This window comes from Struthio camelus, chromosome 14 (genome assembly GCF_040807025.1).
Source record: "Struthio camelus isolate bStrCam1 chromosome 14, bStrCam1.hap1, whole genome shotgun sequence".
Lineage (NCBI taxonomy): Eukaryota > Metazoa > Chordata > Aves > Struthioniformes > Struthionidae > Struthio > Struthio camelus.
In genome coordinates this window covers 23,439,163-23,462,041 of record NC_090955.1, presented here as the reverse complement: position 1 = coordinate 23,462,041, position 22,879 = coordinate 23,439,163, and the positions used below count along the sequence as shown (strand labels likewise).

General features: G+C 49.8%; 1 protein-coding gene and 1 long non-coding RNA gene across 3 annotated transcripts in view; both read left to right on the top strand.

The window, feature by feature from the left end:
* Nucleotides 1–5,324, top strand: part of LOC104147018 (uncharacterized) — a 73,665-nt gene extending 68,341 nt beyond the window's left edge. The window contains exon 8 of the long non-coding RNA XR_011134439.1: nucleotides 4,638–5,324. This is a non-coding gene — a long non-coding RNA (uncharacterized lncRNA). The remainder of the gene's footprint in view (nucleotides 1–4,637) is intronic.
* A 16,437-nt stretch (nucleotides 5,325–21,761) lies between these two features.
* SFMBT1 (Scm like with four mbt domains 1) overlaps nucleotides 21,762–22,879 on the top strand; it is an 80,254-nt gene continuing 79,136 nt past the window's right edge. The window contains exon 1 of one of the 2 annotated variants that reach the window (XM_068906898.1): nucleotides 21,762–21,887. The gene's annotated coding sequence lies outside the window, so the exon portion shown is untranslated. The remainder of the gene's footprint in view (nucleotides 21,888–22,879) is intronic. The other variant, XM_068906902.1, reaches the window with a different exon arrangement.

The following is a 22,879-nucleotide window of genomic DNA, read 5'->3' as shown; positions in this document are numbered from 1 at the left end:
GAGGCCTCTTTTGCCATCGTATTTTCCAGTTTTCCTTGCTTAGCATGATAATCTCGGCTGCGTCTGGATGTATGTACAGGAAGGGGATTAACACATGTGCGACGCTGTCTTTCGGAAGGTGCAATTTATGTTTATCTGCCTCCTGCTGCTAATCCCATCTATTGCTTTCCAGCTGCTGCCTTTTTACCTAAGCCTTGCTGCTGAGGGAGGTTTTAGTCAAATAAAAGGTCCACATCTGTTCCTTATGAATGCCTCAAGAGTCTTCAAATCTGTTTCAGAAGAAGAAGATTGTGGTTCTGTGCTGGAGCCAAGATCATCTCACCCGATCCCACCTAGTCAGCCTTGTTTTTCATGTCACGATCACTTAAGAAGAATGGCAGCCCCAGGCAAAGCTGGCACTTTGTCTCTGGGACTGGATCTGTTCTGAGCTGCCTATTTAGACTAAGTTTTGCTAGGGAGGAACCGGGTGGATAGTAGTGTTTTCATTTTGCACAGCGTCTCCACGTGACGTTGCAATACCTAGTGAGCACCGTGAGCTCCAGCTCCAGACATGTTCTGCTTTTTCTCACTTTTCTTCCGTAGTTGGCCCTTCATTTCTGTTGCATTGAATCCTTTAGTAGATAGATCCTATGTGCTCTCAGCTAGTCCAGGTTACCAACAGCTTCAGTTTTACTAATTCCTCTATCTTGCTATGTGTCCAGCCAGATCCTGTGAAGAATCATGGCCTGTCACTGTGGCCATTAATAAAAGCACAGTAAGCTCAGACCCTGTAACTACATCCGTGGGCTTTGCCATCAGTGGCTGATTCTTACTTTAGGGACTTTCTTTCCAGAGGCCTTAGGACAAGTGGCAGAGCTCTCCTAGAAGCTGCAGCCGTCTAAGCTGGAGGACTACCTGTGTCCTGGCTGTTTTCCTTTCCACAACTGCATGTTCTTCCCAAGCCTCGTGAAGGACTAACTCCATCATTGATCCTCAAACTGTGAAGGAGAAATTATCTGCAGAGCTAGCGCCAGCACGCAGCAAACGTCCTTTGGAAAATACCGTGTTTGGGATCAGAGCTATTGTGTATCACTGTTGTTTTGCACTCTGTGTAGCCTTTCATGTCTTTTTGAGCTACTTTCTATTGCTTGGTTTTACTAATAGCCACGCTAAGTTGCTTAAGAGATGTGTGATTCTCTAGCTGGCTTCTTCCCTCGGCTGGCTTAGGTTCTGGACATGCCAAATGCTAAGAAGTATTCACTTTTTGAAAAAAATTCTGTTTGCTGGATTTTTCTGGACCCAGTGCTAGTATATATATTTAGCACTAATTAAGTAGGGATCATGAAGTACATTTATTTGTATAAGCCAGAGAAAAGTTGTTCAGAGGGCTTTTTATGCCCTGCTTTTTCATTAAGATTGTGGACTGATCAAAACAAACTGTGTATGGGAATGTACAGGCTTTGAAGAATAATTTGTTGGATCCGGTTCTGATTGAAACTAGAGGGTTGGATCCACCTGCTGAGACTTTCACCTTAAATACCAGCAACTGGTTGCTCATGTTCAACTTCCTCTTCAAGTCCAGCAGACTAGGAACTTGAATCCGGATTCGTTGTACTCAGAATATACGTTGTAATAATGTTACGACTGCTGGAGAGCCACTGGCCTTTTGTAAGCTTATTTTGCATAGACTATTTTGGAAGCATTTGCATTGTTCCTAAAGCAGATTGAGGAAAAATATTCCCAAATCTCAAGCATTTGTGAAGCAGGAAACATTTTTCTGCCTTGCTGCAGTGCAGACTGTATTACAGTGGGTAAATGCATAGCTATTTCAAAGGTATTTGCAAACTGTGAAATACAAAGCTTTATCTTTCCTGATCCTTTCATACTGTCCCTGCCCAAAACACGTATTTTCCACAGTTTTTAATGAAAGGCTTTGCTAGTTATGGCAGCAAGAACGAACAAATTGTGTAGAGTAATCTAAAAATCCCCTCTGCCAAGCTCTGAGAACTATGTTGAGAGGTTAATTGTACATTCTACGTTCAAATGTAGCACTATTGATTAGGATTGATTTGGAAGATTTTTTAAAAGAGAAGAGTTTTCCATGCTTCCAAGCTTTATAGCCCAGATATCGCCAAAGGCAGTGCTGCAGCCCGGATAGTCTGATCTGCTTTCAAAAATTAGTGGCTCTGGAACTCCACTCAGCAGTATAAAGTCATTAACTGAGTTTATCTTGGTTTGCACCAAATAAGAAATGCACATCCAGGATTATATTCCTAGAGGTATTTCTGATCTTCCTTTGGTCAGACTCTGTTTGTAATAGCTTGATATCGTGTTTTAGTCTTGTTATGATTGAGATATAAGGAATACAAGTGATATTACTTCACTTTTGTTGCATCTACTCAATTGCTAACACCATACTTTAAAAATATTATTGTAAGTTAGATTATGACTGACAACCATATACTAAATGAGTAGAACATGTTTACCTTAAAAAGGTAATTAGTCACCTACCCTTTTTTTCCATCTTTCATGATGAAAGCATGAAATCCTAATTTTCTTTGCTGCCTCTTTTCCCAAATTCAACCAGGAGGCACAGACTCACCACAGGAAATAATGCTCACTGCTTCCTCTGGGGACTCCTTTACCTTGAACGCTGGCTTATACATTTTATCCTAAAGTTTGATTGAAAAAAGGCATTCATTTGTAGCCTCCTAAGTTTAAGAAGCAGAAAAATGCAAGGTGAGGGGGGAAAAGCACTGTCCGGATCCAGTCATTAAATTCCGCTGATTTAAGAAGTCACATCATCTTTTTTGCAATATTTGCGCCTGTTACACTCCTCGTGGAGGAGACAAATGCTTTAGGTAAGCCAGCTGTCAAGTTTAGTGGAGCTGGGTAGTAGGTTACTCTCCCTGCACGGTAGCACACTAGTAACTTCAGAGCTCTGCTCCAGACCAAGTTAAAATGATACCTTCTTAAAGCGTTGCCTTAACATCTAGAGAGAGTAGCATCTCTCAGTGCCTGGTGTATTTCCTAAAAGTTTGTAACTGCCAGTTCAACTACTTCTGTAAAAAATAATGCAAGGATCTTGGCATAGTTGCTAATACAGTGAGTTCGAAGCCCCCTAAGAAACGGCTGGACACAGTTACACTCTTTGTCTTATGTTCCTCTTCCTTCCCCACTGAATACTCTAGCCATAGAGACAAAAATCCTCATTTGAGCTTTTTAAGCAGGGAGGTCATGGAAGTAGGCACAATGGGATGTTCCTGACTGTGAAGGGGAACAAAGAAGTGTTCCTTCCGGATGTTGGTCCTATTATTTGGTAACCTGTCAGAGCCTCTAAAGATGGATAGCATCATGTTCATCACAGCCTTTTGCCCAATAAACATAGCATCCCTTGACGGGTCTCTCCTAAGCAAGGACAGGTTGGTGAACTCTCTAGCATGATCCAAAGTTGCCACCTTCTAGGGCAGTCATGAATATTAAAGCACACTCTAAAATGACTACATGGAAGTTGTCCATCCTTGCTGGGTAAATGAGCTTTTCCTCTGTATTCAGAGTCTCTTTGAGTGAGATAGATTTGTAACTGTGTTTTGGTTTTGTTAGTACTGAAGAATCAACATAGGTCAGTGAGCAAACTGAATAGTAATCTGTCTGCATGCGACAGAATTGCCGGCTGTCTCTTCATCAGCAGTGAGCTTGGGGTGTCAGAAAAGCCTTTCTCAGCCCAGCCTGCCTTCTCTGTTGCACAGGCGAAGGGACATTATGGGTGCTGGCAGACAGCTAGCTCAGAGCAAACAGCTCTTCAGGGAGAGCCGTTGCTCCTCGGCTCGTCCAGCACTCATAGAACCAATTTGCAAAGTGGAAGGAAACAAATTCTTTTTCATTTTTACATATATATCCTTTAACAGCCATCAAAAGTGATTTCCTGAGATTAGTGCAGTATAAAATTCTAACTCATTTTGTATAGCTTCACCCTTTTTACGGGAAGGTTTTCCTCTCCTCTATAGCACAATACACTCTGGTAAAAGCAATTTTATTCTTGTATCAGCGGCAGCTTGGGATGGGCATAATATTTACAAATGATGCCATGAACAACTTATGCAAATCAGCCAAATGAGAACCAACACGATTTTATATCCTGCCAAACAACCATGTATTGTATAAATGCCACATTTTACAGTCAATTTGAGAAATGTTATAGAGACTTTAAAACATTAGCGCTCTATTTTTCTTATTGCTCAGCGTATACGACAGGATTCGCTAGTACCATGAGGCCAACAATACAGCCTTCGGAATAAGAAGAAAAAAATAAACATAATAGATTTCAGAAACCTAAGTGAGTCTGAAAAGCTTTTCTGAACTTCATAATACTGTCAATTTTTTAAAGATCTTGTCTAAAATTGAAAACCTGTATGAATGCAAAGAGGCAATCTGTGCCTTTCTGCTAGCATAGAAACACAATTTCTTAGCGCATGTAAATGAGCCATTATAAAATAAATCAGTAAAGAGCGATAGATTCTCTTAAGGTATTAAGTGCTCCAAAGGGCTCATCTACGCTGCGGAGTTTAACTAGTATCGCCAGTGAGATAAGACTCAGTTACCGCACGTCCACGTTAACTAGCCTGCATGGTTTTTAATGTTGTTCCCCGTTCCTTTAGGCAATTTCCTGCAGGGTATCGGTTTCAAGAGGTTCCGGCTAGCCAAAACAGTACTCCCAGGAGCCGGGTACCCGAGGGAGATGCACCAGCCACCCCCCTTCGTAATTCGCTGTGGGGCTCTCTGTGAAAGACGGGGTGAGGGTGCGCAGCTGGACAGCTTCTGCGCTATCGCTGCCTGATTTTTGAAGGACTCAACCTAAATTTGAAGACGTTGTTAACTCGTTTGTAAGCTTTCTTGTCTGGGTACACGGATGCGAACAGTCTCTGACCCGGCTGTACTTAGAACATGAAGAGTCTGGGGTTTTTGCCCATTCAAAAAAAGGTCATATGGATGGAGCCTTGGATTAAAAAAATAGCGTCGGTTTTCCCTTGAGAAGAAGGTGACGACGCTCAGGAGCAATCCGCAGACCTGTCCTCCCCAAGCCACCGGAAGGAGCGTCTTAGGAAAAACTAAATGAACGTTTTGTTACATCAGCAAATATTTAACTTGGAGGACTTGTGAGAAATCAAAAATAATAACTTTTTTTTTGCGTATTTTTGGCATTTTTTCCAAGGAAAGATGTTTTCCTGCCGTAGTGCATCTGCTCTGAACTGTTTACAAGAGCGTTGCACTTTCCTTGAAAACCGCTAGCAGAGAAGGTTGGGGTGTTTTTAAGAGATCTTCAAACTCTGCCCCTTCCCTTCAAGCTTTGCTTAAAAGGTCACAGAGCGACAACACTTCTTTTTTTGGACGTTTTTACTCAGGTTTGCGTGCTGAGCCCAGCGCCCTCCTTCTGGGCACGGGTAAGAGTTTTGTCTTTTAACGGTGAGCTACTCGTGGTTTGGCAGAGGTAGCGCTGGTCACGCTCTCCCCTCGCTTTTCTAAAGCGCTCTTTTGTTAAGGAGCCCAGTAATTGGGGTTTTATCAAGGCTGTTGCAGAAGGGTCTGTCCCGCGTTGCCGAGCTAGACTGGCCTAGCCCGGCCCTGGGGGCAGCGGGCGGCAGCGGGCACCAGGGCAAAGGAGGAGGGCTGAGAGGAAAACGCTTCGGTTTAAGTACGAGACAGAGAGGATGAAGAAGAGAGGGCGTCCTGGCGGGGCTGAGCGTGTCCTGGGGGGTCTGAGGGTGTCCGGGGGGGGGGGGGGGATGAGGGTGTCCTGGTGGGGCTGAGGGCGTCCGGGGGGGGGTCTGAGGGTGTGCTGGGGGGGGGGGATGAGGGTGTCCTAGGGGTGCTGAGGGCATCCGGTGGGGCTGAGGGTGTCCTGGGGGGGGGGTGAGGGTGTCCAGGGGGGCTGAGTGTCCTGGGGGAGGTGAGGGTGTCCGGGGTGGCTGAGAGTGTCCTGGGGGGGTCTGAGGGCATCCGGGGGGGGGGGGGCTGAGGGCATCCGGTGGGGCTGAGGGTGTCCTGGGGGGGGGGGGGGGGGCTGAGCGTGTCCCGGTGGGGCTGAGGGTGTCCCAGCAGGTCTGAGGGTGTCCTGGGGGGGCTGAGGGTGTCCGGTGGGGCTGAGGGTGTTCAGGGGGGGCTGAGGGCATCCTGGCAGGGCTGAGGGCATCCGGGGGGTCTGAGGGCATCCGGGGGGGGTCTGAGGGTGTCCTAGGGGCGCTGAGGGCATCCGGTGGGGCTGAGGGTGTCCTGGGGGGGGGCTGAGGGTGTCGGGGGCGGGGGTGAGGGTGTCCGGGGGGGCTGAGAGTGTCCTGGGGGGGGATGAGGGTGTCCGGGGGGGCGCTGAGGGCATCCGGTGGGGCTGAGGGTGTCCTGGGGGGGGGCTGAGGGTGTCCCGGTGGGGCTGAGGGTGTCCGGGGTGGCTGAGAGTGTCCCAGCAGGTCTGAGGGTGTCCTGGGGGGGCTGAGCGTGTCCCGGTGGGGCTGAGGGTGTCCCAGCAGGTCTGAGGGTGTCCTGGGGGGGCTGAGGGTGTCCGGTGGGGCTGAGGGTGTTCAGGGGGGGCTGAGGGCATCCTGGCAGGGCTGAGGGCATCCGGGGGGTCTGAGGGCATCCGGGGGGGGTCTGAGGGTGTCCGGGGGGGCGCTGAGGGCATCCGGTGGGGCTGAGGGTGTCCTGGGGGGGGCTGAGGGTGTCGGGGGCGGGGGTGAGGGTGTCCGGGGTGGCTGAGAGTGTCCTGGGGGGGTCTGAGGGTGTCCGGGGGGGCGCTGAGGGCATCCGGTGGGGCTGAGGGTGTCCTGGGGGGGGGCTGAGAGTGTCCCGGTGGGGCTGAGGGTGTCCCAGCAGGGCTGAGGGTGTCCGGGGGGGCTGAGGGCGTCCCCGCCGCAGCGCAGCGCCCCGGCGCCTTCCGGAACGTTCCGGGCAGCCGCCGGTGGCTCTCTCAGGCCCCGCGGGCTCCCCGCTGGCGACCCGCAGCGCCTCTGGCCGCTTTGGGCCGCTCGAGCCTCGCGGCGCGGGGGCTGTGAGAGGCCGACGGGCACCCGGAGGGCGCGTCCGCAAGGAAGAGCGGTCGCTCGAGCCGAGCAGGTAGGGTAAACGCCACGTTTCAGGCGAAACGCTCCCCTGGGGCGGAGGGCGACCGCGGGCGTAGCGGTGCGGGTGGGACGCGGTTGGCGGTTTTTAACTGAGGTGTCAAAAGTTACCAAGTTTGTCTCTAACGGGGTGATGGGAGTACAGCCGGGCGAGCTGGGAGCGGCCAGCAGCTGGGAGCGTCGCCCTCCCCGCGCCGTGAAAAATTGCAGCTCGGTTTTGTGACCAACGCGCCTGGGGAACGGTCAGGTCCCACGCAAAGCAAGCGCCGTTTCCCACGTGCTACTTGCCTGCGCTCCGAGGGACGTCGGGCCCTGGCCGCCAGCGTCTGCTTCCCTCAGCGCTGCTGGGACGGGCTGGGTCGCGTCTTCTCGCCGGTTCCCCCTCAGACCCGGCGGCTTTCGGGCGAGGACGCAGCGGGCTCTCGCCGGGCCCGTGCGGTGTCGTCTTCCCACCCCGCCTGCCGGCCTCCCCTGCGGCCTCATCGGCCCTCTTCGCTTCCTGAAGCCACCTACCCCTTAACGTTTGCATCCAGCCATCGGAAGGGCTGAAACAGGACCATCTGGCTGTGCCTCCTCCCCGGCCGGCAGAGCCGCCTCACAGGCCCTTCGTGCTTTCCCCGGTTCAGAAAACATCCTCCCCAAAGTACTGCGCAGGGCTTTCGGGTATTCCTGGCTGAAGCCCGGCCTTAAGAGCCACGCTTGTCACAACGCCTACTGTCCTGCTTACCGACACTTTGAAGTAACTTAATTTATTAGACCTTAGAGTTGGGACCGCCTCAAAATTTTACTCCTGTTATGAGGCATCCTACTTATTGTTGTTGTCGAAAAAAAACAACTATTTTATGCTTAGTTTTGCCGGCAGTGTTATATTATAAACTGTCTCACCAGTGCTATGGCATGTGCAATATATATTGAGCATGTCCCAGAGACAGGAGTGGATGATGAATGGGTAAAATGTGGCCTGTTTTGGGCTCCTGTTGATAAGTGACTGATAAAACTGACAAATAGCTAGAGGAAGTAAACAGAAGCCTGTATAACTCATTCAAAGTGAGTAACTGTTTGCGAATTATCACTTGTTATCTGCAAAATTTTCAATTAGGAATGACGGATTCCATTCCTGCGCAGAACTAAGGGGACAGTGAGTACGTGTGTCAGGTAGGCGAAGAGCAGAGCGGGCGGGCTGAGCACGCTTGTCCTCCCGACAGGAGCAGGCGCCCCCCCACAAGAGACGCAAATGCGCTTTGGACCGAGTGCTGCCATTTTGACTCGGGCGAAGACTAAGCCTCTGCATGCAAGAAAGGCTTCAGGATGTGGCTCCTATATACAATCGGAATAATTTGTAGGCTGCTTTAGAAGTTATGGAAACTAGTTACCACTCGAGGACCAACTTCCGACTCATTCCCATGAGTAGTGTTTGCAGAAACGGCAGAATGTGTATCTTTTTATTAGAACAGGAAGAAATGCCGGCTGATATAATACTGCCTCATTTCATAACTCACTGTAGGATGATAATGGGATTTCAGAGCTGTTGATATTTTAACCTCGTGTTTCTTTGTCCAAAGTAAAACACCGTGTACAAATGATATAAGTTAAACAGATTTAGTTCCTCGATGGCAGTGTCATATTTGCACCGCATGTTAAAGGTGGGGGAGGGCTTATGCTCAGCTCTGCAAGATCAAGTACTTGCTTTTAATTTAGCGAGTCGTCTCTGCAACATCCTGATAACAAAGCATGGCTTCAGATTCCTGAGATAACATTGAGTGCCAATTGCACATCAGAGGGAAAATAACTTGGCTTGCAATAGCCTAGATTGATCCACAAAGTAAGAGGTTATAAACTGTAATGGAAGTGCTGACACAACCAAATGAGATAATACCCTCGACTGCAGCTCTCAGCGCAGATGGAGCTCTGAAGTGTCTCGCTGTGGCCTGACCACTCGTGCTGGAGTAGAGCTATCAACACCGGGGAATTAAGGTGATGCATGAGAGGCTCAGCAGGCCTGGGTGCTCTCCCTCTTGGGGATTTGGCACCCTCTGCTGTCCAGTTTTTGAACCAAAAACAAAAAAATCTGACTCTACCGGGGACATAAAACAGCAAAGGAAACTCAAAATCAGCAGTTTTGATAATTAAAAACGCTATGCGCTTTCTTACTGCAGCAAACTCTGAATGTTAAAAAGTCTTTTGCTTGCTTTACAGTAGCAACTGCACTGACCCCGTCACCTTCTCATAAATAACCAAGTCCTGGCTCCCAGTCCCACCATATGTCTTCTTGATCATTCGTGTCTGATGCAAAGAAAGCACGAAGGCCCTGGTCGTGGAAGGGGCTCAGGTTTGCCAGGACATGGAGAGGCTTTTACTGCCTCAGCAGGATCTCTACACAACCGTCACAGGGTGAAAATAGCCCTACTTTTTCCTTGCTTTGCTAATTATGCCTGACATTGACTTTATCAAAGTGCTGCGTAGCACATGTAATTTAGGTGTTCAGTTGCCAAAAAATAAAGGAAGTGATGGTGAAGCAGCTCTGGATGGTGTTTATGCTAGGTCAGAGTGTTGCTGCTCGCTCTCTGCAGTGAAAGCCCGCTGGTGAAGTACAGTAGAAACAAGTGGGTTCATACCTAACATCTGGCATGACTGTTCTTGCTACATGAGCATCTTGTAGCTGCAGCTGCAGCTGATAGTGTTGAAAATTGTATAGGGCACCTTATGCATGTTTTAGCTGTTTAGCTAAATGTTTACTCACTCTAGGTTATTTTGGAAACAATTAACAAATGCTATCCCTGACGGTGAGACGCGGAGTATCGCTTTTGTAACAGGAACACAAAATGGCACCTGGCTGCGCAGCAGGGGGATTTTAAACCTGAGCCCCTGGAAAACAAGATGACCATTTTTAATGCATAATTACCTCCACTGAATATCTCCTATATTTGATTGCCAAGGTGAAAAATATTCCATAGAGTAGGCATAGCAGCCTGTAGGAAACAGTCTTTGTTTGCTGTTTATATATTTCACTTTTTGGATGTGCACTTGCATTCTGTATTCAAAGTAAGAGCAGAAATTTATCAGCCACATCTGCAGGACAAACAATGCCGGTCTTCCCTTAATACGACACCAAGAAACCAAGGCGGATGTCCTTCAATGGCTGATGCTACGAAATCATCATTGACTTAGCAGGAGTAGGACAAAGTTCCCTTCGTCTGCGGGTGCAGAGATTGCTAGATCCCTACAGATGCTGCTGCTTTTGCAGGAGCTGGGTGACTGTGGCTGTGCCTGGTAATGTCCATCATGTTCCTAACGAAAAAGAGTGTGGGGAATGCTGCTATCGGGTAAATTGTGGCTTAGTTCTCTTACACTTCACTTCACTCCAGCAGCCTCCATTCTGGGTTCTTCACGCAGCACAAATGAATGGATTTAGTGATCAACTGCTTTTCTCCTCCATACACACCCTGCTTCCCCTCGCAGACCTGGGAGGATAACTAAAGACTCTGAATACGCATACTTTTTTTCTGTTATAACCAGAAGGAAATACATCGATTCTAATAAATTTCACACTGGAAAATAGCTGTGGTTTTCTGTTGCAACAACCATGATCACCTAAATAGACTGCAGCTCCTCACCTTCAATCTCAACAGGGAGTAAAATGGAGGCATAGCAGAAGGCAGCGCTGGCATGAGCTGCGTATGGTCTTTGAGAACAAATGCAGCGCATCGGATAGTGGTAACTGAAAACCACCTTTATGTTAGACCTTTTTTGCAAATGTTGTGTTCAAATGAAAAAAAAACCATGACTTGTGGAAAAATAACCCTCAGTCCAGCATATATCAGAAAAATGACAAGAAACTGTTACTTTAAAAGGGACACAGAATTAGATAGAAACCGTAGTGATGGGGAAAAGCTGCTTTAAGAAAACAGAAAGCATATCTGAGATCGCCAGTGAGTGGCAGCCATGATGCCGCGTGCTGTCTGCACACAAGGCAGTCTGTTGCAGAGCTGTATATTCAACCACAAATTGGTTTCCCCACGCATCAACCAAGACATTGTTTTTATTGATTTATTTTGCTATCTTCCCACTGCAGTGATAGGATGACAAAAGAACCACCTGTGGGTATCCTAATATATCTAATGCCATGGATTTTCAGGTTGAATAAAAACAATAAATCTTTCTAGACACAAAGGGGAAACCATGAGGTAAGTTAATCTGGGGCCTACAAAGCATGATTTAGGAATATCGGGTTTGTTAGAACGGATCAGGCCGGTCCTCCTGGTTTACTGTCCTCTCTCCAGAGACAGTTCCTAATGGACGGCGCACAAGAAGACAAAATAACGCCCCGAACAGCCAGCTGTTCAGTGACGCTTTAAAGGCAAGGGCCCGCTTCCTGACCGTGTAGCAGCAGTTGTAGGCGTGAGATCTGACTCTCACTGTTTTAAGTATAAATGCTCCTAAAATTAGGTGGCGTTTCTTAAAGAACCTGTACACAAATACAGCTGCCTGTGGCTATGCTGATTACTGTATCTACTGCGGGAAGCACCTTGTAGTTCTCCGATTTTTCCCTATGGCAGTACAGTTATACTTGTTGTAGAACTTTCTGTTAAATTAAAGAAGAGAATGAATAAACATGTACAACTGTTTAATTGCTAAATAGAGTCACAAATCATGGCCAAAAGTGGCTTGTCAAAGAAGGTGTAGAAGCTGGCTCATTAGAAAAGAAAGTTTCCTTCCTCCATAACGCTTCCTGTGTCCTCGCTTCCATAAACAGGCCCAACTTGTCTTGTGAGATACTCTTAAAGATGTATATTAATCCCTTATGCTAACATAAGGTTCCTCAGCTCAGATCTCCTTCAAATCAGTAATTTTACACTCTGTTGAGTTTTCTACCAGCAAAAACTTCCAGAAAAAGACACTTCTGAGACTGTATTATTCTGCTTTCCCCTAAACAGGTACAGCATGGGCGACAGTTGATGAAGTTCTCTAGAAGCGCTGCTTTGCTCAAGTACCTCCGTCCTGTCCTCTTCTCAGCGGTGCATCTGAAGAGGTTAGTTCACGCTTTTTAGGAATTTCAACTCCTGATTTCTGCATCTCATTTCTGGGTTTAAATTTTGACTCTGGCCTCAGGAATCTAGGCATTTTGCTTAACCCTGATCTTAAATTTTTGATAATGAGGCTGCAAGATAATATATACATGAGCACTGCTGCCTATGTAGCTCAAGAATGCAATTTCACATGGTCTGGCCCATTATCTAATTCACTTACGATCATTTACATTACTTACAGGAATAGAAATAAAGGCTCACTAGGTCTGTTTTAATCTATGCCCCTGAGAACCTAAATAATATTGGCGCTGGCTGCCTGTGGAGAGTGAAGGCAGTAATATACACGTACCAACTTCAGACCTGCACCCTTCTCAGGAAAAAAAAAAAATCAAATTGAAGTAGAGACATAAGAGCTCAGGAGATATTTCAAAGGAAGCCAATAACAGAGAAAAACTAGAAACTGACACTCACCAACCAGTAACAGGATTCTTAAAGCCTCAAATTCAATAAACCCACAAACCAAAAGAAATTAAGCAGGCTTAGCTGCTTCGTGATGGCATGCTATGGTGTTTTAACAAGATTCATAGATATTAAAAAGTAATGGTATAAATTGGTTATTTAAAGTCAATATTGATTTGTTGCCAGGTTCTGCATATCAACAATTGCACTTGAGTGTCCATTTACTTTGCTCAGAAATAAATATTCCTGCCCAGCTGTATGTGTGAGTTGGAAGAGAATCAGTTTTCACCACTGGCAAAGGGACAGGTTGTTATCTCAAGCCACATGGTTCATTGATTTATCAGTGGTGGTGTAAATACAGAAATTTATAGGGATGCTGTCAAGATCAGTTCTTTGATAGCTTTTTTTGGAAGAAGGATGCTAGTGCTTTCCCGGGTAAGAATGAGAGAGGCTTTCTTTGTATTTGGACTTATTAGTTGTTTGAGGTAAATTATCTCCATTTGATGTTTCAGCCTGGCAGAGTTAATTTATTTGTACAAAAGTATTTAATGATGCAGGGAGATGGTTATTGGTGGTTTAATTATTGTTTTGATCAGAGCTTCTGTATGGGTGGTAGTACTTTTAATAAGATAATCATACTTTTTCATCTATTAATGAGACTTTGGAGTATTCCCAACACAGTTTTAAGTCTTAGTTGTTTTTCCGCTCTTGGTTTAATTTCTGTGGTTTATTTAGCTTGCATAATGAAACTAGATGGGCTACCTTAAGGATGGTCTTCTATGCTAGGGTAGGGCTGACCTGGATTATCTAAAACTGCATTAAACACTTCTAACATTGAAGAGACATCATTTTACCCTTAAATTGAAACAAATAAACAGGCACTTGTACTTACATAAATGACAATATTGTATGTTTTTCCACACTCCCATCATGGTATCTACATTTTACCCCCCGAAAGCATGTTGTCTGCCTTTCTCTTCCATCCATAACAATCCAAGGCAAGATTATAGTCAAATGCAGCTTCTTCGCTATCCTACAGTTAATATTAGTAAAGGGTGTGCCTTTACTTAAGTAAAGGGCACTTCAGTATTAGGAGCTGATGGTGTCTGTCTGGTAGAGATGCTAAGCTGAATTGTATGAGAAGCTGGAAAGGAGCTAGAAATGTTCAGAGGAGGACCATACAAGAGTAAAGTTAATGTCACATAAATAAAATAACTTTGCTTTTCTACAGAGATGACTACTCCAGTTCTTACAGAGTGTTGTATATTAGCGTATACACAAATTCAGCTTTTCACTATTTTGTGATTTTACTTTTTTTAACCTTCCATTTTCTTTTTTATTCCAAGTATTTTGGGCCTGGATCTTATTTGCTTTGAAGTCAAGGATAAGAAAGGATAGTTAGGAAATACCTCCTTCTGTTCCAGAGTGTCCTCATTCTCTTGATGACCTGGAAAATGTACCTACTAACACGTATTCTAGAATATGATCCTTCCCTACTTTTACTGTTGTGCTAACATTTGTCACTTATTGACTGAACATCTCACAGGAAACTGGAGAAATATAAACTCTGTATGAAGTCCAAAGTGAACAGCACTACTCAGGGAAATCCTATCTTGTTTAATCAGTCTATAATTAAAAACAAATCAAGAAAGCAAACTCAATGAGTTAATGAGAAATACAGTCTGCTTATAATAGAAAAAGCCAAATCTACCTAGTCTCTCTAGAAAGCCTAACCTTATGGTAAAATGAAATAAATATCTTCCATAACACAATATTCTTACAGTAAAAAACAATTTAAATATTTTCTTAAATGCCAGTGAACCTTGGTTTCTTCTCAGTAGCCTTCTTCTAATTTGAGAGCACCACAGCCTTAACCATATCTTTGGAACGGCTGCTGAAGAGGTTAAATAAAGCTCCTTGATGCCAATGGCTATGCTGGGCCAGTTTGTAATGCTTCAGAATAGCTTACTCAACAGCACGGCCCCAGTCCTACTCTGCACATGCACAGTGCTGCGGTGACTAACAGCATCTTTACATCTCTTCCTGCAGTCAGTATTTTGTAGCAGTTCACATGTTCATTAGATAACTAGCAGTACTGCCATAGCTGTTAAACGCATGGTGATGTGTCCATCTCCTTACTTGCATAATTTCAAAATTGCCTCTGACCAGAAACGAATCCTCTTGCATGTCGGCTTGCAGTCAGTGTATGGAGCAAACAGAAGAGATTCCTAGGAGCACAGCATGCGCTGCATCGGAGTGGTGAAAATCTTACATCACGTAATCTCGGCGTTTATAATAACCTACACTTGCAGAGTACTTAACTACTAGAGGAAATGCTCCCACTTGAGCTTTGGCTGGGCCTCTGATAGCTTTTCATTAGGTCATTATTAGGATCTCTTTGGGACCGTTTCTTAGCTGAAGTGTTTCACTTGTGTCATCTCAGAGAGCTTCCAGAGGCAGCAGCAGATGGCTGAAGGAGGCCTGGTAACATTGTTCTACTGGAGATCCAAAAAGGAAAAAAAAAAGAAGTGGCTGGACCTAGAATGGAGGAACAGTGGCAGGAACTAGAAGGCAGGAATGGGGCTCTCGCTGCTCTGGGTCTTCCTATTCTGTCAGGTATCACAGATCTGCAGAGTTACCAGGAGTTTCCTATTTAGAAGTCTTCAACTGTTTAACTATGAAAAAGCTATGAAAAGCAGATGAGTATCCTAACATTCAGTCCTAGGAAGTCTGTGGAGAGATCCTATCCTGGGGAAGGTGTGAGCTTATGGCAGGGTGCTACTTTGTTTGGCCAGTATCTCTTCAAAGAGGAAATGGGGTATCCAACGCTCGGCTAGCTTCTTCTGAGTTGCTTGGCACTTGCAGCCAAAATGCAGGCTCCCCTCCCACAAGTTTTAGGTGCCTCCCTTAGCATCATTACATATGATTTGTTCAAGTTGGCATGACACTGAAGAAGAGCGGGCTGCCACCCTCCATTTCCTGCTTTAGCTGGGTAGATTGAAGGCTGCAGTTTCAAGAGCTGTATCCCAGTACCACATTCATAAAAAACACCATAATAAAACTTCCAAAAGATAGCTTCAAAGTGGGAGTACTCCCTTCCACTGGTAGAAAGAGTCCCCCTTGGCAGAAGAGCATTCAAGTGATGTGGAAGATTGCATGCTTTTATCTCCAACTGTGCACTGGGGAACTTATAAAAGGATCAGGGCCCCAGTTCTGAAATCCTGGACTATTTTAGGACTTAGTTAGAGAATTGTATCACTTCATCAGTGACTTGTTTCCTTTACGGGTGAAGGGTTGAACCCTCTGCCATTATTGCAGAAAAGTTGCAAATGAGTCTGTCTCGTGTCAGTTCTATCCATTAATTATTTCTGTATGAACCTGGGGAACCCAGCCAACACTGGGATCTAATATATGGGGATCTGCTGCACAAGCGTAGATTAAAAGAAAGCCTCTCTGAAGAGCTCAGTCTGAATAGACTAAACAAAGGGCAGGCGGAAATTATATATAAGTATAGAAAACAGTACCATAGTTGGTAAAAGCTATGCTCTTCCAGTAACTTGCTTTCCTTAAAATGTTGGGAATGAATATAAAGTGTAAAACAAACAAACACGCAAACAAACAAAACCACCTGAAGTGAGATACAATGGATATGACTATGGAATAATGAAAATAGGGAGTACAGAGGTCAGGTGAAATGAGAAAGAGGCAAAAATGGGTTAAAAAAAAAGCAGCCAAGTACAGAAGAGCATGCCTAGAAGCTGAACTGGAGAGGTGGAAGGAGGCATCTAGCGCTGCAGGAACCAACGGACAGGTGCCTTTGTCTGCTGTTGCCAGCTGAGCATCTAACTAAAGGCCTTGTGGCCTTTTTTGTCATTGACGTAAAGTGCCTGATAAGGGGGCTACATGGGCCCTGAAACCTTACAGTGCCAAGCCTGGAGTCGGAGACAGTGGAAAGCAGGCAGGTGGGGAAGGGAAGGAAAGGAGCAAGCTACCAGCGTCTCAGCTTCTTCTGCCTTCGGCCTTATAACTGAACCTGATCATATCTGTACGCCAGCAAAATGCATTTTAAAGGGAGCCGTCTTGGCTGTTTGAAACAAAGGAAGTGTTGCTTCAGCAACTGCTAACATCCCCAGTGTCCAAAACGTAAGCTGCAGGCACATCTGGTCCCTGCCAGTAACTGCGGGACTCTCTCTGGCACGGCCACTGAAGGAGATGGATGGTCAGAACTGCGCTTACCTTTCGACGTGCTTCTGCGATGGCGAAGGGAGGAGGCCAAGGGGCTCTGCCCTTGTGTCTGAGTTACGGTTCCTCTGGGGATGAACAGATTGTCTTTTACAGGGCTGTCAGCTGAGCCTTTCACCAGCTTTAAAACTGACATAATTTTCAGACTGTATGAAGTCTGAAAGCATGAAGAGTAAGGCAGGAGTCCAGTAGTGACACTCAGTGACCCACAGGAGGTTATCTCCTGGGTTAAAATTAGTCTGATTCATTGACCACAGAAATGGTAATGGCAGATACTTCATTTCAAAAAACATACGTCTCTGGTTATTACCCCAAAAGTACTGGCTGTAGGTAGATGCCGATGGGAACAGTGCAGAGCACTGAATATTAGAAAGTCTTTGGCAATTTTTGTTTTCTTGCACTCTAGTAAAATTCTGTATATTTTGGATTAATTTCTGCAGTTCTAAATTGCAGCCAAATACAGTAACATTTATAATAATAAAACTAATAACATTTGCAGTAAAAACCCCTGTAGTTAGAGAAAACTTAATGAGTTCAGTCCAGCGTGTTGAGCTCCCATTCGAGTAGAGAGCAGGACCAGCTCGGCTTTGTCTCAGCTCCCTTTGGGCATCCTGGGCCCCTGTTGATTTGCCCTGCAGCTCTTATGCCCCCTGCATCTGGGTTTCCTTTGCGTGGAAGCCCAGGCAGCGAAGAGGAAGGCACCAGTGAACACCTACTCTTGTCCCATTAAGGGACTGGGATGCCGATGAGGGTCATGAGGCCTCCCAGGATTTAAGTAGTAGTCTTGGATTCCCCATTTTAAGATGTAAAGAATAATTCCGATAAGACCAGCTTACGATACTCAGATGTTTTGCTAGGTCTAATCTCACAAGCTTTACCTGAGCAAATCTTCCATTAAATTAGAAGTAGCGACTAAAAGTTGTAGCCAACTTGTATCTAATTTGAATTAATATATCCATAACTTAAAGCGGTTGTCTCTGGGGTGGCTCCCACAGACACTAGCAATGTTCCTGTAACTGAATTATACCACTTAACTACATGGGAATGCTCAGCTCCGTGAGTTACATTTGAATACAAGCGCAGGATTGCAAACACGCATCAGTCCTGTGCTCAGCATACGCCTCTTTGGCTTGAGCCTGCTGTCTACGCACTCCAAAAGTTCAGAGGGGCTTCTGGGCGCTTACCGTCTGTGAGAGCGTGGCTCTAATTAGTAAAGTATGAAAATAAAGCAGAGCTGAACGTTTCACTGAAAGGAGCAGAAATCCTGCTTAGGCAACGACTGGCCGGCACTTGCGCCTGGACACGGATAATGAAAGCTGTCCACACAGCTTGTTAAACCGAGCTTCAGGAGAAGGTTTTCCTTAATATGAGGAAACGACAAAAAGAAAAGGCAACGTGGTGCTAATAATATATGGGATCTAGTAATTCAAGTACTGACAATTTAGAGAAAATTTAGGATCACTCTTTAATCACTTAACGTCAACAAGAAAATAAGTTTATAATGATTATGAGGCTCCTGATCCTAAAAGGCATGGGGCTTATTCTGAGTGAAGCCTTCAGGTTTACCGTTGTGGAAGAAATGGCCTACCACAGTCTGCATCAAAACAAAAGCAAATGCCGAAAGACAATAGAAGGTGGTAGGAAAACAGGTGGTGCTTGGCGATCAGCCTGTCGCAAAAGTAGATTTGGGGCAAAAAAATGGGAGCGTACTTAGGAGATTCATGAGTGGCCTAGAGCTGGGAAGTTTCATAAAGACTTAGGATCAGACCGTTTTACAGGAACAGTGCTTTTGCCAGGTTCTTGGCCTGGCACAGTCTGTGGTGGGGTGAGTGGCTGTTGCTGTGCAGTGAGCTGCAGTGGAGGAGGGGAAAGCTCTGAGGCGGCCAGGTGGTAAATAATCTTAAAAATAGGACAAGACACCAATTTTTAAGGCATTGTATCTTCTTAAACTGCACTAGCAAAATTGCTGAAGATGATCTATTGCTTGGAGTACTGGAAAGGGGAGAGAATGCAATAGCAAGGAGTCATGCACTTAAAGATTAATTAGAATAACTGCTAGTAAGCTTGGAGGTTCATCAAACGTGAGATTACAAGGAGAGGAATCCAGGTATGTTATTCGTTGCAGGATATGTAAGACGCCACTGTAACGCGGTCTTAAAAATGCTAATATATTCTAGGATGCATCAAGTGAAGTATTTTCCGTAGACAGCAAGGTATTAATATCATTGTACTAGGCAGCTGTTGAGACCTTTTTTAGTACAGTACACACAGTGTAGAAGGTGTAGAGGACACTGGAAGACTGGAAAACCCATTCTGAGAGAAGATTAAAAACACTGCAGAAAGATTGAGAGATGATGACCTAATTACTATTTATAGGGACATTTTCGGTAAGTATTGGGGAGGCAGAATTATCATTTAATTTGAAGGGTCATGCTGGTAAAGATCGAATGGCTATAAATTGGTAGTGAATACATTTCGACTAGAAATTAGAAAGTTTTTCTGGTCTATTAGAAGAGCAGACGCTAGAAAAGCCCTCCAAGTGGAAGCAAGACACGCAGGTTGTATGAAGGCAGAGTGCCTCTATGACAGTATAGTTGCAGTCTCAAAATTAGGTATCTTATGTATCGGCGTTCCCGGAAAAGGGCTATGAAGAGATTTAATCACCATTTGAGTGTACTGTTGCATTGTATTTACAGTGTTTTAACCCCGTGGTTCGGGGTTTCTGCTAACACACTAGAAGGTCCAGGAAGAAAGATTCATCTTCCTTCCAGGTCGTCTTTACCTCCTCCAGATCAGCACAGACAATCTATCAGGAAGACGGCTGCTTGAAGATTTTTGGAAATACCTACCCTTCTGTGGCTGACAGCAGTTAATGGCATAAAGAAGTCAGAGTGCAAGGGCAAACCAGACCTTTTAGGTGCTTCATCGGTCAGATTGGGAGGGATGAAGGTTCTTTTCCTAGGCTTCTTGCCTACCCCTGGAGTAGGTACCAAAGTCCAGTTTCCAGGATCATCTGGGCATTTGCACAGGGCACGTTTCTTGCTCTTGCTGCTCTGAGAACTCGGCAATGCTTCTGACTTCTGCCGTTTTCTTCCTGCCGCGCACTAGTTTGGGGCTTTTGTGGAAAAAGTCTGCAGCTTCTTGCAGGCTGTGCGTCGGGGGGGGGGAGAGTGCTTTTTGTGACTTGCGGCGGATGAGGAGATGTTCTTCGGGGCCCTTCCAGGCGGGATGTCCGCTCCGCGGTCCCCGGGGGCCGCCAGGAGCTGGGCTCCACTGGGCAGCTGGTCTCGCCTAGGTGGGGGCAGGAAGAGCGGGACTGCCATAGCTGGTTGCACGCCGCCTGCCTGAGAGCGGCGGCCGGGGCAGCGCGCTGCGCCCCGCCGCCGGGGCTCCCGCGGGCGGCCGGCACGGCGAGACCCCCCTCTAGCGGGCGGCCGGGGCCTCGCCGCGGCCCTCGGCGGGAAGGGCGGCGGGCCTCGCTCTCCTCGCCGGCAAACGGCGTGGCGGGCACGACAGCCGGCAGCCCCGAGGGGCCTCTCCTCGGGCAGCGGCTGGGCGGCGGCGGCCGTGCGCGCTGTGCCGCCGCGCCGAAACGGCGCCGGGTTTTTCTTGTAACCCGGTGGGAAACGGCTCTTTATCGTTTGCCGCTAGGTCGAGACCGCTCCTGTGAACGTGCGCGGGGAGATGTGGGTGCTGCTTGGTAGTAAAAGTGCATCACGCGGGAAGGACTGGAGCTCGGCGTGTCTCCGCGGTGCCACCGCGTACAGAGCGGCGCGTGTAATTCGCCCGCTGGATGCGTAATTAGCGAGTTCATGGTTACATTTGTTCTTCCTGCCTGCTGTTCCGGCAGCGTTAGGTCTCTCTATTTCTTGGCACTTCTCTACTTCAGAGGCAAATGGTTACAGCTTACCCGATTCCGCCTGCTCTTCCCCTCCGAACACTTATTTCCAGGTGCTAGCAACTAGTGCCGAGCACAAGGCGAGGGGCGCGCGGATATAAATCATCCCCGCGGCAGAGAGGCCGGTGCCCGCCTCGCTGCGAGCAGGCAGGGCGAGCCCGCCGGCGGCCGAGCGCCCGCGCCGGCAGCGCGTCCCCGGCGGCGGCGGGCGGAGCGGGGCCGCGGCGCTGCCGGCCCGGCCCGGCCCGCCGGATGCGCTCCCGCCGCGCGCGAGGGCTTGCCGGGCTCAGCCCCGCGCTTGTCGCCGCCGCCGCTCGCCGCGGGGCCGGGGGGGGGCCCTCCCTTCCCACCCCTCCGTCGCAGGAGGAGCGCGATGTTGCACAACCCGCTTCCTTTTTCTTTCGCTTCGCTGCGCCGCGGGGAGCGGCGGCGGGTGCGCGGGGTGCCCGTCTCCGTCGGGGGGGGGGGGGGTCGGTGCCGCCCGTCCGCGCCGGGGTGGGGGGGGTGGGGGGGCCGGTGCCGCCCGCCCGCTGCCCGCAAACCGCGGCGCCGGCGCGGCCCGCTCGGCGGCGCGGCCCCGCGGGGAGGGTCGGACCCGCGCGAGGGGCGGCGGCGGGCTCCGCGCCCGCACCGACCGAGCCGACTTATTCCCGAGGGCCGGAGGGGGGCCAAATCCCCACCGAAGCACGGGGCGGGGAGGGGGGGGCGGCGGCGCCGGGACCTCCCGGGCTCTGCCCCGGCCGGCGGCGGCGGAGCGGAGGCGCCCAGGGCGGGGACGGCCGCTCCGCCCCGCCGCAGCCCGGCAGAGGCGCGGCGGCGGCGCGTCCCGTTACCGGCGGCCGAGCCCGCTCTGCCCCCGGCGCGGCGGGAGCAGGTGTCCGGGGGCAGGGAGCCCGGGGCAGCGCGGCGGGAGGCGGGGCCCGGCGGGCGGCCCCGCGGGGCCGGGGGCGCCGGGGGCGCCGGGGGCGGCGGCGGGCTCGGCGCGCCCGCGCCGGGAGGGAGCCGGAGCGCCCGAAAAGCCGGGAGGGGAGGGGAGGGCGGAGGGGCGGGGGGGAGGCAGGCGGCGGGCGCATGCGCTCTGGCGGGCCGTGCCATATTGGAATGAGGCAGTGAGCGGAGCGCCGGGGAGCCCGAGCCCCGGCGGCGGCGCAGGGCTGGAAAAACTCCGCGCAGGTGAGGCGGGCGGCGGCGGCGGCCGCGCGCGGGCGGAGCGGCGTCGGGCGCAGCTGCTGGCGGCGTTTTGCCGGCGGGGCGCGGGGCCCGGAGCGTTTTTCCGGGCTCCCGAAGTTTGGATGCGGGAAAAAGGCGGCGAGGGAGAAGGAGGAGGAGGAGGAGGGAAGAGGCAGGCGGAGCGCGGCGGGGAGGCGGCAGCGGCGGCGGCGGCGGCGGCGGCCGGGGGTGGGGAGCGCGCCTTCGCCCGCGCCGCGGAGAGATGCGCGGGGCCGGCGAGCCGCCGCCGCGCAACTGCCCGCGCGCAACTCTGCGCCCGCCCGCTAGGGGCCCGCGGCGGCGGCCGCCCGCGTCGTCCCGCGGCGCGCGCGGGCCGAAGTTCCCCTCCCGGCCGCGGCCCCGCGCCCGCCGGGGGGACGCGCCCGCCGCCCGCCGCCCCGCCCGGCCCGGCCCGCGCCCGCCCGCCCGCTCGGCCCCGCGGCAACTTTGTGCGCGCGGCGCCGCCGCCCCGGCGCGGCCGCTCCTTCCCCGCGCCCGCGGGGGGCCGAGCCCACCGAGCGCCTTTCCCTCGCCCCCCTCCCCCTCAAAATGGCGGTGGAAGGGGACCTTTAAACCCCGCTCCGCACCGCACCCCGCCGGGCGCGGCCGTGCCCCGCTCGGCGCGGCTCGGCGCGGCGCGCGTCCCGCCCGGGGCAGCGCCTGGCGTCGCTCCCCGTCAAGTGGCCCGTGAGCGGCCGGTTCGTCGCCCGCCCTGGCGGGTGGGGGGCGAGGGCCGGGCGCCGCCTGCGCTCCCGCAGCGCCGCCGCCGCCCGCGCCGCGGGGCCTGCGCTGCCCGCGGGGCCGGGCATTGTGTGCGCGCCGCGCCGCGCCGCGCCCGCGCCGCCGCTCCGCACCTCCGGCGGCGCTCGGGCGAGCCAGAGCCTTTGTCTCTGGGGGAGTCGGTCGGTGTGCGCCGCCCGCCGCTTCGGCACCTGGCGGCGGCGCGGCGCGGCGCG